This window comes from Episyrphus balteatus, chromosome 3, assembly GCF_945859705.1.
Source record: "Episyrphus balteatus chromosome 3, idEpiBalt1.1, whole genome shotgun sequence".
NCBI classification, from domain to species: Eukaryota; Metazoa; Arthropoda; class Insecta; order Diptera; family Syrphidae; genus Episyrphus; species Episyrphus balteatus.
In genome coordinates this window covers 117,509,928-117,521,999 of record NC_079136.1, presented here as the reverse complement: position 1 = coordinate 117,521,999, position 12,072 = coordinate 117,509,928, and the positions used below count along the sequence as shown (strand labels likewise).

Sequence of the window (12,072 nt, the reverse complement as noted above, 5' to 3'; positions counted from 1 at the left end):
TGTAGAGTTACCAGCTTAGTCTAATTTTTATTTCATACAACATTCATATTATATAACATACCTAGATATACATAAAGGTAGGATATGGGTTCGTAAAAAAGAAAGCGATTAAATGTTTTTTTAATATAACGCATACGCCCTAGTGACCCCATAACTTTAGTTAGTACCAAATGGTGCAAATAATTGATATGGACAACAAAACTGAAATAGCCATGAGATAAGGAACATTTTTTTGTTGCATTGAAATAGGTACAATAAAATGAAATCAATAATTTATCAGGCAAGATAACACAGAGTCGGTAAAAACATCGACAACTAAACAAATACATGTCAGGATGGCCGAGCGGTCTAAGGCGCCAGACTCAAGAGCAATCTTGCCTAGACAAATAGGTAACTGAGCGTTCTGGTCCTCTCTGAGGGCGTGGGTTCGAATCCCACTTCTGACAATAGTTTTTTTTTTTTTTTTTATTTTAGATACATTTTTAGTATTTTTTTTTTAATTTATCTGTTCGGGAAGAATTTGAGCATACATAGTTTGGAACTGGATTGAAAATAAAAAATTAAACTGAAATTATATACAAACTTAAACTACGATTGCAACGATTTTTTCCAAAAATTAAGAATTATTATGACATTATGAGTACCTTTCACTTTGTGAGACTAAGGTGTAGGTACTTTCAAACCGTTTGAAAAAAAAGTATTTTTTACAAAAATAAAAAAAAAATATAATAAATATTTCATTGTTCACTGTGGCGTATGTGGAATATTTTCTCCTTAAAAAAGTAGTACTACAGTTAAATAGTTTTTTATAAATAAAAAAATAATCTTTGCATTTTATTGTGCTAAACAATAGGTAGAAATTAAAAAATAAAGTGGTGTATTTTTTGAAAAAAATTGTTTTACAGTAAAAGCTAACTCCAATGTTGATCTCAGTAATCTATGGTAAAAAAAAAAACAACTACTTTAGGTCTTTGACAGGGAAAAAATAATTATATGAAAGTAGTCAAATAAACTGAATGTATGTGATGTGAACAGTGTTGTAAAATATGGTTTTCTTTTAAATACATTTGCATTCCATAACAAGTTAAAACAAAATAAAATAAAATTCACGACAGCGTCGCGCGAACTTAAAGCTTTTTATAAAAAAAATTAGAAAAAATATAAATTGTTCTATTAAAGCATTTCCGATAATGTAAAAAATATATAAAATCTGTTTTTATAATTAATGACATTGTTTTTAAAAATTTTGTTCACAAAACAAGCTATGCCATTTGATTTCTTGTATGAAAAGAAGTTTTTAGAGACAAAATTTTGAAAATCGTTAGAGCAGTTTAAAAAAAATATTTTTATATTTAAAAATTTCCTTACATTTTTCAAAAAAAAAAAACTGGTATATACCATTTTAAATTAATATTTAATTAGCACTTAAAAAAAATTTTTGAAAAATTTCACCAACCCGTTTTTAGGTAATTGATTTTTCAAACAAAAATTTTGAAATATTTTTTGAAAATCCAAAAATCTGTTTTTTATTTTAATTTTCTAATTTTTTTTATTACTTTTACCTAAACGCTTTTGTATAAAATTTTCTTCATTAAATATTTTTTTTTGTTTTAATATTCGTCGAACTTCTTACAATTTTGAGTATTTGTCCAAACATTAGCTATTTCACTTATAATATGGAGGCTTAGGCAAGGTAAAATAGTATTTTGTTGCAATACAATTTTTTTTCTAATGGGAATTTTTTTTTTTTTTATATTTTTTTAATAATGAAGAAGAAATAATAAAAATTATTTTAATAAAATATTTTATTATAATTTCAAAATAATTTTTTTTTAGTTGATATTTTTACAGGCCTGGATGTATGTAATGCACGATCGGTGAAATAGGCCCTGATATTACTTACTTAGGTACTTAAGGTGGCTCGCACAGTCCAGGATGGATCTCAGCCTTAGCCAACAAGCTTCTCCAGCCAGCAGCTCGATCCTTGATATTAATATACGTATATTAAATTCTGAAAAAAAAGTAATTAATCTGATCAAACTGTTGTTTTGCTCCTACAAAAGGCCATCAAATAGTAAAATTGCCAAACAAGCTTTATATTGTTAAGAAATCCCTGATATAATCCGAAAAATTATCCTCATTTCAAGTAAAACAAAATTTTGTTGACTAAGCTAAAAAATAAATTTTATGCATTTTTTTAAATTTAAAAGAATTATAAAAAAAACCTTTCAATTCATACTAACTTTAACTTTATAAAAACTAAGTTCCTGCAACGAAGGCGTCATTTTATTCTCGCCATTTTCCTTATCTTATGGTCCATCTTATATTCCAGAACAAGACCCTAACTAAAAAGACTCTTGTGGTCCATTTTTTTTTCTTATAGAGCTGTTTTGTAAATATATAGTTTTCTTTTAACCATTGGTTTTTCTGTGTGTAAAAACGTTGCGATATTTTTTCTTTTCTATAGAAAAATATTCTTGTCCTCGAAATATTTTTCTCATAGAGATATATCCTGGCTCTATTTTTTTTTTTTTTGTTTGTGTCCTTTGTTCCAGACCCATGGGAAATACTTAAAAAGGAAGAAGGAACATGTTGCACACAGGAAAAGTTGCATTTATATGGAATTTACTTGATTTTTGTCTTTTGTGTATATCTATATCAGTATACCTACGACGAGTAGGAGTATGACCATAATGCCCTTAGAGAGATCGTCTCGATGCAATCTTCTGTATATAGATATAGAATGGAAATGGAAATACTTCAGCACTTTTTTGTTTGTTGGTTTGTTTGTTTGTCATCTTACGCATTTTAAGCTCATTGAGTTCTATTAGTTAGACCTTTACCAGTGGGAGATATTCATCTTCTGAGGGACTTTGTAAAGTCATCCTCCATTAGTAGCAGTCTATTGAATTTCTATGTCTGAGTGGGCTTTTCTTTGTGGCTAGTAAAGTTTTATGAGTAAAGTACAGAAATATAGATTTTTTTTAACCAAGACTTAAGAAAATTTAAATCATTTAAACAAAGAATTAAGGGTTTCCTATCAGGTCAATAGAACAATTGATTAACCTCGTTCTAATCAATACCTCTGACCAACGTCTTTATAACAATATTGTCCTAGCAAATCCCTATAACTATAAATGTCATGTTAAGTTGAGGACTTTAAACTTTTCTGAAGTATAAAAAAAAATGTTCAACAACTGTTTCCAGAGTAGGTAGTTACGTCGTATATACATTTGAAAACTTCACCCGCATCCTCTTGTCAAATCACTTTCTATGTCACTTTTGGTGTTTCTATCCTTGACATCCATTACAAAACTCACTATCACTTGCAGCTGATGCTCCTGCTCCTGCTGATGCAGCTCCTGCACCTTTTCCAGCTTCCTCCCTCTGTAATTAGACAGCAAACTCATCAAAAGTATTATCCTCTCTTGCACAAGTGTAGAGGGTAGGTAGATTGTATGCGTTGTGCCCTTATCCATAGAAATATACTGGGAATGCAACATTTTGCTTAATTATGTTAGATGCATCTCTCTATAGAAGTTGTAACTATTTCTCTATCTGTCTGTCATTCTGCTGTGTATTTCTGTGAGTAGTTAGGTATATCTAGAAAATTTTCTCTTTTTCTCCTAATTAAATGTCACTAGTGAAAATAAATGTTCACTTTTATCGTTATCCAGGGAAGCACCTGTGTACACATATGTGGATGGAAACTGAACTGGATAGGTTTATGGTACTTCATCTGGATGATGTGTGGTGTGGATGCTACTGTTGCGGGTTTACGATTACTGTAACTGTGACTATGATGATGATGATGATGAATTCTAAGAGTCCGTTTGCAACGCCCCCTGGGTAGATAACAGTGAATGAACACAAAGTGGCAAACACAGCTAACTTACTTATTCCCTATATAAAACATATAGTTCTAGCCTAGATGGCAGAGGAATGAATGATATGAATGTCTGCTTTTATAGACATATTCTCTACAAGAGGGACTACATATATACACACACACATTTAGGAGTGGTGTTTGAAGTATTGGGAACATGCTCAAGTAGCTTAGAGTGTTGTGGTAGGATTATATGGAGTAATTTAACTTCAAGCTTAAGTGACATGAGTGACACCCATCCAGGGCACATGAAAAGGTGTATTTAAGGTGGAAAGTAAAATTAATGCTGTCTACTTGATGAAATTGGAATATCAGTTTGGTAAAGATGTATAATAGACTTGTTTTAGTCTCTAATTACTAATTAGTCCAATTGGTAATACCTAATAATTTTTTTTTTTTTTTTTCATATTATCTGATTTTTTAAATGCATACTTAACTAGGTGTTAATATTTTTTTTTCATTCAGAAGAAAGCTTAAGTTTATTTGCGAAACTTTAGGAAATAGTTGAGTGAAATTTTGAGCGTTTTCTTGTTGACTTAATTTTGATCTCGATTGTACAATATACCTAAATGAAAAAGGGAATAGCTGACAGCTCAGGAAATAATCAAATCTAACATAGGTACCCAGATAGCAAAATTAAGCTCTGTTAGTTCACGAAAGTTAAAAAAAAAAATTCCTGTGTCTTGAATTCGGTTCAGGTTTTGCTGACATGCACTTTTGTTCCTGCTTATGAGCTAAATCGAAATCCAATATCCAACCAAGGTTGTAAAAAATCATTTTTTTAATGCATTTGTTTTCCATTACAAGTTTTAAAAAAATATTTATTGCAAATAAAAATAAAATGCACGACTGGGGTCGCATGTACTTGCTCTTGCAGTTCAATGCACTTTTATGTTAGTTTACTTGTAGATTTTCAAAGCTGGCTTGGCTCTATATAAATTAAAAAAAAAAAATTATAGTGGGGAAGAGCCGACATTAAGAGCAAAATTTTGTTAAATAAAAAAAAAATTTACAATGCGCAAAAAGTATAAAAATACTTTATTGAAAACAATCATTTTCATGCAAAAAAAAAAAAACATTCCATTTTTTCCCTAACAACCTATAAAAAATTTTATACCATCTGAAAGCTTATTGTCTTAGCTCATCGATATATATCGATCAGGTCTATGAGACATCTACAAAAAGAGATAGAATTTTTTGAACTCGATCAAGTTGCATTAAAAAAGGAAAAGAAGACATTTATTTTTATGTTCACACGCTATGGAATGAATTTTTTTTTTGACAACCTATAAAAAAATTTATACCATGTGAAAGCTTATTACCTTTCATATGACGTATCAATCTCATTTCAAAGATGCCTACAAGAGAAGTTAGAATTTTTTAAAGTCAACCATGTCGAATTTCCAGACTGAGATTACGGTACTTCCCACACTGGTGGCTGTTCATGATGAACAGATCTCGACTGGTGTTTTGAGGTTTTTCGCAAGTTTCTTGATTTAACATTGTGTAGCTTGTAGTTAGTCTACCGTTATGTGTATTATACCAATATACCAAATGAAAGGTAATTGTATCAGGAAAAGTTTAATAAAATTTCTATCTGCTCTTGGTCAAATGTTATAAGCTGTTAAATTCTAAAATTTTATTTTACCGGTATCTAAGAATTGTGTTTACGAAAATAATTGAAACTTCGCACACATTTAGTCGTGGTCATGGTCTATCATTACTCTATTCTCTATCTTACTTTATTCCTGTATTTATTAAAGAAAAAAAGATAAAAATAATAAACGATGAAAATCGGTTAAAAACAGTAAAAAAACATGTTTTCTTTTAAAACTTGTTTCTTCCGTTATTCAGTCAAAACTCATCTAATTTTTTGCACATGTATGCATAAGACCAAAACCTACATGTCCTATAAGTTTGAACGCTCCAAAAAAAAGCTAAAAATCAAAAACTACCCAAAAATACCCCTAAAAAACAAGGTTATAGCTTAGTTTAAAAATTTTTATGAATTTTTTCTTAAATGCAGTTTCTTATATTAGTCTCAATTATCTTTAGCAAAAAAAATCAACTCTCTACAACTTCGCGTTTAGATTTTACCCTTGTTTACCCTATTAAATGACGGAATTTTTAAAAATCCTTCATTTGGATCTTAAAAACATTCTCGTTTAAGGGGAATATTTTTAAGAAAGTTGGCCACCTAGGTTTCTATGGATTTATTTTATACCACAGGTGTTTAAAATTTTTCATAAAATACTTTTTTTACATTTTGCATCAAAAAATAGATTTCAAAATTTTTTTTACGAAAATGTGCAATAGCAATGCAGTTTTTAAAGCGTTTATGTACTCATACAATTATTGTAGAAAATGATAAAAAAAAAGAAATAAATAAAATTCATTCATTCGTGGTTGTAGTGAACGAAAACATAAGATGATAAAATTTAAAATACACTGAACGAAAAAAAGCCAATATTTTATGAACTGGTTGCGATAGAACTTTTTTCTATCTGTTTTTAGAACAGTCATAAGTGTAGCTATCAACCGTTTTAGGGCTGTCCATTCTCTATCGTACACCCTGTATATATTCAGACCTATTCTAAACAAAAATTCTCAAGGAAATGGTTTCGGGAGAAGGGCCCCTATCGGAAAAATGGTGAAAATTTCCATTTTTTTTGCTTTCCCCATATTCTTAACCATTGAAGAACGAAATCCAAGCTAAAAAATAATGAAATTTTAGGAACTTTTCAGTTGGGAGATTTTTTTCAGAATAGGCCTGATTATGACGATTTCGATTCAACTTCAATTTTTTGAATCGTTATACCTAAGAAACGGTGGCTCTTAGGAAAAAAAGTGTCATGACACTTTTTATATATAATAATCTGGTCTACAATTCTTGCATTGAAATTTTTTTGATAAGACTTACCGTTTTGCTGAAAATCGTGAAAAACCAGTTTTTGTGACCTTTGACCCCCCGTAAATTTTTTTCCACACCTCGGATCGATGAGGACTTTTTAGATTTAATTTATGATGGTGTTTCCAACAATCCTACCAATTTTCAGCTTGCTGGGAATTAATGTAACCTCGGATGTCTAAATTGACCGGACTATATCTCTAATAGTTTATTTTTAATTTTGAATTGAAATTTTTGCCGCGAAAGTGGAACGGGAGAAAATGGCCTCACTTTTTTTGTGGTAACTGCCATGGCTCATCGATTTATAAGACGTTATCACGTCAAAAAAATCAACTTTTTTTTTTAATCAATTTTATTAAAATGTTGTTGATTAATATTGAAAAAAAAAAAAATTGCATAACAGCTTTTCACGGCATACCAACTGGATGTATAGGCTTAGGCACTGTTTAAGCTCTAAACGCGTTAAGCCTTTTTAGCATTGGGAGCTATACAATGCGTTTCTCAATATTGCTGAAACCGTGGGTTCTTAAAATCTTCTCTGAGAGGGCGGTAATTCATTGTTGTCCATAAGAAGGTTACTGCATCGGATAGTCCGAAAGCCCTATTTTAATGGATTTGGGATACTAAAACCCAAATGTGAAAAATTTTGAGTTTTAAAAACATTTTGCCTGAAAATTATTTTTTTTTTAGATTGGAAAGTTTTCATAATGAGATTTTGGGGCCCATTGTATTTTATGTTAAAAACCATATTTGCATGCATTATTTTTAAATTTTGCAAATATAGAGTGTTGTTTTAAATGCGGTCTCAAAATAATTAAATTGTAATTCAGTCAGAACAAAAGTTTAAAGAATGCTGAATTTTATAAAGCTTAAAATTTGAAAGAAATACGATGAAAGTAGATGCAAAGTTAGTCTGAAATCCATTTAGTTGCATTAGGAAGAACAAGATGAGATCTTTGATTTCTTTTTCCAAAACCTACCAAGGAAAACTCTATATTCAAATTTTCGTATCGTCCAGTCCTATCAAGTCCTTTCAAATTTTCCTTAAATTCACTTTGTCCTCAACTTGGAAACGAAATAGTTTTAAATTTTTTTTCAATGACAATGATAATTCCCCAAAAATCAAATACAACCTCTATACACCAAGGTTAACTTTCATAAAATCCATACAAAAATATTTGTTGGTAACTAATAAATCTTTTTCTCTCTCCTTAAAAACACATAAAAGTACTTAAATAAACCCCCTTCGGCACACCATTAATCTTCTAGTTATATATATAAAAAAAAAAAAACAAAAATAAAAACACCCACCCAAAGATATTTTGCCTCTTCAAAATAATTTCAGTGCTGGATAAATATTTGCTAATATTTTGCCATTTTAAATGACTTGAATCATGAATACCCCTAAAGTAAAAATATATACAAAAAAAAAAAAAAAAAAAAACTGACAAAAAAAAGGTAAAAGTCCAGAGAATCATATAATGAAAGAATCTCTTCAGTTTTAAGGGTCAAATAACAGCAATTTTATAGAGAAAATCCTCTCGAAAAAGTTCTTGAATGCTGGATGAAGTGTTTCATTAAAAAATTGAGTAAATAACACCACACAGCACTACAGCAGCCAGAACACAGCCAGAGCACAGCATGAAACCGTTAGTTGGGAGGAAGTTTAAAATATCAAAAAAAAAAAAAAAGTTAAATTCACAGACTCGAGTATTCAAGCCAAAAAAAAAAAACTAACTCGTAAAATATTATTTATCCTGCACCGCAGTTGGAAAAGCTGTTTAACGTGAATACAAAATAAAAGTGGAAAAAAAAAATTGCTAGCAATTTTATTAAAACTGAATTTTCATATGATGGTCCTTTAGCCAAAAGGATAGCTACAATTTATATGCTTGATGATTATGTGTGGGTGCGAGATTTATCTATACAATATATATGCGAGGCGAGCAAATATTAGGTAATTGACCAGAAGGTTATTTGAATTTTGATGTTTCAACGTTGTTGAGTGTTTATGGTTTTTTATTTCGTTTGTTTGTTTATTTATAACATTCTTGAAATATTAATACTAGAATATGAACAGAAAAAATGTGTAGAAAAGATTTCAAGGATCAATTTCGTCAAAAGGGAGGTTTAGAAGTTTGTTATTGTTTGACTTTGGTTCTATACTATTGACATAAGGATCCTTTGGTTAAGTGTCTTCAACTTAAAGGGACGACAACTTCTTCAATACTTGGTAATGAACTTTTTGAAGGATTTCATTTTGTTTCTAAGAAAGCATTAATGAGTTATGGTATATTGGGAGCAGTGTTGCCGGAGAGAAATATTAGAAGGTAGTACGGCAGAAAAAAAAGGGGAGTATTTTGAACAAAATAGGAGTACAGCCATTTTTTTGTCTTGAAACTTTTTTTTAGTTTTATTTTTAATAAAATATATTAAGTTAAATATAAAAAACAAAACATAAATAAATAAATTATTAATTCAAATAACAAAAGTAATAAAATATATGTCTTATGGTAGATAGCTTAATCTATATTAATATTATTTTTTTAGAATAAAAATTAGGAACTTAGATATTGTAATCACAAGATATGTATTAAATACATTAAATAGAAGTGGTTTTGCAAAAATCAAGGTATTTTGATTATATGGTACCTTAGTATTTTTTATACGCTTTTAAAAATGGTTTTGAAGGATTCCATTTGTGGCAATCAATTTTATTTAACAATTCCTTGCAACTCATAATTGCATTTATTGTATTTACTTCCAATCTGTTTCGTTTTTTATCTCTGATGATAAAGAGTTGGGAAAAAACTCGTTCTGCCGCTGCGCTGCTAGACTTAATAAAGCACTAACAAAATCCTTTGTCAGATGGAAAAGTGTTTAATTAAGAGCATTTTTTTAAAAAAATATTTCTGACCAAAATTCTTCTATTTCTAATGAATTCGAAACCATAGTTTGGCTAAGTAGTGTTCTCCATTCCATGTCGAGGTTTTCAATTTCATTTTCGCTAATCAAATCGGGAATGGAAGAAATTATTGAAGTTGCACTTTCTGCTAAATTTAAATGGTCAATGCCTTGAATATGTTTCAGAATTTCGTCATCAAAATCGATTCGCTGTGAAATTTGAGCACACAGGGTCTTATAATATTCTCGGCAAACACCTTTAAACTCAATTATTTCATTTATTTCAATTTTGTTTGTTTTAATAAAAAGTTCAGCTTTAGCCCCAACGTATATAGAGTTAATATTTTTTAAATAAATTTCAGAAAAATTCGGATTGGAGAGAAACTCGTCGCTTAACACATCCGATTTGATTTGCCAAATTTGCATTAAATTTAAAGTAAATTAAATTTATTAAGGCTGACATTACACTTTGCTACAAGTGTAAAATATTTTATGTCATTAAAAAAAATAGGAGTACGAATGTGAAAGGAGGAGTATGGGAGTACGGAGGTTCTAAAAGTAGCACAATACTCCTATGGGAGTACTTTCGGCAACACTGATTGGGAGTCTATGAATTTCTCGAAAAAAAAACAAGGACAATGAGGAAAGTTTTGATAGTCTGAACGTTGGCGTTGGACAAATGAGAACCCCAAGCTTTTCTCTAAAATACTATAGAAAACAATATGTGATTGCTTTGCTTTACATTAAATAAAAAAAATTCTAATAAATTATTACCTCTTAATTGATTCTATACCTAATATTATGATCCTTAAATTTATGACAAAAGTAGCCTTTTTAATTTATTATTTATACATAAAATACAAGAAACCAATTATTATTGTCAATGCCAAACCAGGAAAGAACCAATCAGAAACCCATAAAAAGTATCTTTTTTTTTTGTCAAGAAACATCGTACCTTCCTACCATAAAAAAGCCACACAGAAGAAAGACATTACTTCAAAAAAACATATAATATACCTTCCCCGCTATATTCTATGAAAAAACTATGTGTATTTTATACGCTAGAAGGACACAACAGCTTCAAAGTGAAATAATGTCAAGTTAACTTTTTTCTTATTTTTTATTTCATTTCGGTTTAGATCCTGTCTCGTACAAAACTAAGTCACTGTCCTTCCGGATGCTTTTCTTTTTCAATTCAATTTAAACGTGATTCTATTATGTAATTTTTGTTTCAAGGACACAAAATGACAACAGGGAGCGCGGTTTAGTATGTCCTTTGTGAACGTCGACGACGACGTCGTCGTTGTCGTTCTTGTAGTATATTTCATTGCGTTTAATTTTTTTTTCTCTGCTTTCTTTTCTTGCTTTTGTGCTCTATGATTGAATAGCAATGCCTTTATTAGATGCACTATGACATTTTTCTAGTAGTCAAGTTCATAAATACAGATAATAATAAAATGTCATTTATGATAATTTTTATATAACTGAAAAATTACATCTCTGTTATATTTTATTTTTTTATAAAAAAAAAAAATCATATTTTGTAAGATGTAAGTAAAGATGTAGAAATGTTGGATTGTATTTTGAGTTGTATGCTTATTTTATAAACAAAATACCAGCAAAAATATAAAATAAGTAATTCGTTATTAGTTTTGAATTAAAGAAATATACTATACTGACAAAAAGTTTTAATTTATTATTATGTATTTTGAAAAAACGCAATTATCTACAATGACTAGATATTATGGGCATGGGCATGCTTCAAAAATTGGAACTAAATATTTTTGCCCAATTTAAAAATAAAAAAACTTTTTTTTTCAAAAATTAAAATATTTCTAGGTGCATTCTTTTGGCCCTCAATTTTTTAAAACCATTTTTTTTTTTTTTTTTCAAAACTATGTGTGTCATTTGAATGGTAATTTTGGAAATTTTATACACTTGAAATTAACTCTACTACTTAATTTTTCTTTTTGAAAATACAAAAATGTTCAGTCTTAAAATACTAACATATTAACCCTAATTGTGAGTTTCACAAGAAAAAAATTTGCTCATGTGGAATTTAAAACCAGTTGCGAATTGCACCCTAATGAAATTTCACTTCTAAAAACAATTATATTTTGAGACTTTTCATTTTCATTTTCACTAAGAAGAAAAAAAAAAAAAACTTTATTTCAACACTTTACAAGCCAACATCTTTTACACAAAATTTATTGACTCTAAAGATCCTCCTCTAGGATAGTATTTTGCTAAAAAATCTACAAACTTCTAAATATAAAATTCAATACTTTTCACACTGTTTAAGAAATTTTGAAAAATGCATTTCTACAGTCAACATTTCTTTAAGATAGAATACTATAGCACTTTCTTTGAACAT

At 29.2% G+C, this 12,072-nt stretch overlaps 1 non-coding gene across 1 annotated transcript; it reads left to right on the top strand.

The window, feature by feature from the left end:
• Positions 1-329: 329 nt before the first annotated feature.
• Positions 330-446, top strand: Trnal-caa (transfer RNA leucine (anticodon CAA)). The gene is made up of 2 exons: positions 330-367; positions 402-446. It is a non-coding gene; the product is annotated as a tRNA-Leu (tRNA).
• Positions 447-12,072: the final 11,626 nt, after the last annotated feature.